This window comes from Saccopteryx leptura, chromosome 10, assembly GCF_036850995.1.
Source record: "Saccopteryx leptura isolate mSacLep1 chromosome 10, mSacLep1_pri_phased_curated, whole genome shotgun sequence".
Taxonomy (NCBI): domain Eukaryota; kingdom Metazoa; phylum Chordata; class Mammalia; order Chiroptera; family Emballonuridae; genus Saccopteryx; species Saccopteryx leptura.
The window spans coordinates 30,966,005-30,969,506 of NC_089512.1; the positions used below are offsets into that span (position 1 = coordinate 30,966,005).

The 3,502-nt window shown below is 36.9% G+C and overlaps 1 non-coding gene across 1 annotated transcript; it reads left to right on the top strand.

The window, feature by feature from the left end:
- The first annotated feature begins 813 nt into the window (after window positions 1-813).
- LOC136382648 (U6 spliceosomal RNA) lies at window positions 814-920 on the top strand. The gene has a single exon (XR_010747274.1). It is a non-coding gene; the product is annotated as a U6 spliceosomal RNA (small nuclear RNA).
- The last annotated feature ends 2,582 nt before the right edge of the window (window positions 921-3,502 follow it).

The following is a 3,502-nucleotide window of genomic DNA, read 5'->3' on the forward strand; positions in this document are numbered from 1 at the left end:
TTGGTAGAGAATTCTCATCTATCCAACCTTGGAATGATGGAGTGCCTCAAAGTCCAGACTTTGGAGCTTTTCGCTGATTGCCTCAGGGGATTTCATCTGATAAGGTCTGTTAACTAACAAATTTGTATCTTCAGCTAGACCTCTTGAGGGCCTTCTCAGATTTCCACTTGAATACCTAATCACCATGTCAAATTTAACATATACTTAATTCTTCTCTCCACCATACTTCTCTAATCAATCAGCAAATCGTGTGGACTCTTCCCTCAGAATGTCTGTGTAATCCAGGGGTCGGGAACCTATGGCTCACAAGCCAGATGTGGCTCTTTTGATGGCTGCATCTGGCTCACAGACAAATCTTTAATAAAAAAATAATAATGTTAAAAATATAAAATATTCTCATGAATTACAATCCATTCATTTCCTACCGCTCATGTTCATGGTTGCGGGTGGCTGGAGCCAATCACAGCTGTCCTCGGGACAACACCAGATTTTTATTGGATAATGCGTAATGTTCACAGGTCATTGTATGGCTCTCACAGAATTAAATTTTAAAATATGTGGCATTCATGGCTCTCTCAGCCAGAAAGGTTCCCGACCCCTGGTGTAATCTAATCATTTTCTATCACCTTTACTGCTACCAATTTTACCTTGATTATTGCAATGGTCTAATGAGTTTACCTGTGTCTACTCCTGTCCTCTACAGTCTATTCTCAATCAAGGAACTAGAATGAAATCATTAAGAAGTAGGCCTGTGCATGTCATATTTTCCTCAAATATTCCCTGTCCCAGCCGAAAAAAAAACTGAAGCCCTCAGTGCTCGCTTTGGCAGCACATATACTAAAATGGGAACGATACAGAGAAGATTAGCATAGCCCCTGCGCAAGGATGACACGCAAATTCGTGAAGCGTTCCATATTTTTCTGACTAAATGTACATTTATGTGTTTTGAGTTCAAATAAAATACACATCACAGTTAAAAAAAAAAAAACAAAAACTGAAGCCCTCAAAATTACCTAAAAGCACTCTAAAGTCTGACTCTTTTATACCTCACTGATGTTCTCTCCTATTAATTCCCCACCAGCACCACCACCACCACCTCACTTGGTTCTTCTAACATGCCAGCCACACTGGGGCCTTGGGGCTCTTGGACTTGCAATATCTTCTGCCTGAAATTTTCTTCCCCCAGATATCCACTAACTCCCTCATCTCCTTCAGATCTTTTCTCGAAGGTTTCCTTCTCAGGGAAGGCTTCTCTCACTGCCATATTAAAATGGGCTCTGGGTCCCATCATACTTCCTACCCTCCTTACCTGGGTGCATTTGTTTTATACTTAGTACTTATCCCCATTTAATATACCATACAGTTAACTCACCTATTTTATTACTGTTCATTTCCTTCCCATAATGATAAGAGTCTTATCGGTTCCTGGAACCGACCACCTACGGCTGAATCTCTAGACCCTCCAACAGAGAATATTGGTATTTATTAATATCCATGTTATAATTTTCTTCAGAAAGTAGGGAGATATTTTCCAGAGCCTCCTGGCAGTTAGACGGAAGTCAGGTGACTGATTTATGGTCAGTGGAATGGTGGCGGAAGAGCTGTAAGACACCTCCAGTTCTGGCCTGTAAAATCTTTTCTGAATGATACTCCCCTCTCTTCCTTTTTAGCAAATTTGGGGAGGCCGTGTGATATAGATGGTAGCACTTTAGGTTGGAAAAAACATGGATCCTAAAATAACCAGCACTGGACTAGGACACAAGCCATAAATAAATCCTTTCATTAAGCTACTGATATTTTAGAATTGTCTAAGAAATAACATACCATGAATAATGCAGCACTCAATAACTGCTTGTGAATCAATTCTCTTTTTATTTTAATATCCTTTTAAATAAAACACTGTTTAAAAGACATAGAACTGTTCCTCAACATAATAAACAAAATACAATAAGCACACTTTTACCATTAGTATCAAATATTGTTCCATGCCACACAGACAGACCTACAAAGACATTTCCAAGTACATTGATTGCTGTGTGTCCTTCCTACTTTTAATTTCAAAAACTATTTTCCTCATCAAGGTTTCTTTACTCTTCTTTTTCTGGTGTTACTTTTTTGCCACTCACTATTGCATTGATTTCTTGGTGCTTCATTTTTGGTTCTCATATCTAATCTTACCTAAATTCTACTCATTCTTGTTTTGTTCTTCTCATTTTTCCTTCCATTTTTGTCTTTGCTTTTCAGCTGATAATGGCAAGGCTTGGATGTTTTAGCTGTTATCATTGAATAAGAGCATTTTCTTCTTTGTAAACCATCTATCATATGATATCTTCTTTGTGGACTCTTGGCTTGTCTCAGCTCTTGCCATGAATACTCACATAAATACAATAAAAAGTATAATCAAAAATTTTTTTTAATTTGAGTCTGTCAGGTATATAATCACCAAATAAAGGTAATGACTAATACAAACATATTTTGCGTAAGTCTTTCCCCCCATATTTTCATTAGATTTACTTTATCTAGTATTGCTGTTTATAAGAATTAATTCTCTCTTTTCATATGTCCCAATTTAATGGTGGACTAAAACAGTCCTTTGAAAACTAAAGGAAATGATATCCCTTGTGGTAACACTTGAGATTATTTTCAAACACAACTATTTAAAACAATTTTAATCTAATCAAAATGTAGTTATGGCCTGGAATTAAAATATGCAAGAAGTGGATTTCTTAATAGTTTCTTTCAATGGGATGTGAAGTTAGAGTTGTTAAGAAATGCAGAGTGCTAATTAACTAGAGTTAGGAAGCTGGGGATAAGATTAAATAGCCTAACGTGAACTCTTGATCAACTTTACTTATTAAAAGTTTACAGGGGTCAGTTGACCAGATTATACAAAGCTGTGAGGTCATTACCATTCAGACTCTTCCCGGTTGTTTCACTTAGTTATTCCACCAACCAGCAGGGGGAGACACAGAATGCTCCTCATAACCCCAGGTACAACTCTTTGTACCCTGGGACCTCGTCAGTCCTTTCTTTGTCCATAACAGGTAGAACAAGTTGGTCCAGTCTGACAAAGCTCACCCCTCAGTGTTTTTGGTTGCTTGAATTACAGTTGATTTGCATTCAAGTGACTCACTAAAAAGAGGGACTTGTATGTATTTGTTGGTTTTGTGGATACTAGATTATATCAGGTTTTTTAAATATAAGTAAATTTGGACTACAGCTCTAAAAATTTATAAATTTGATTAAAAGTCAGCCATTTTAAAAAATAAACTTTACTCTGTCTCCTAATCACCACCTTCAATATTCTTAGCCCAATAGTCAACTTTATAGAAGCTAACAAAAGCAACTTTAATAGACCTAATGACAAACTATATTGAAACTTTAAAATGTCTTGGCAGGTTGGAAGGTCCACACTTTGTGGTTGATCTCCCAAGAACCAGATAAGTTTCTTTTTCATCAGTTCAGTGCAATACAAACAAGAGGCAGGAAAACCAAAAAAGGA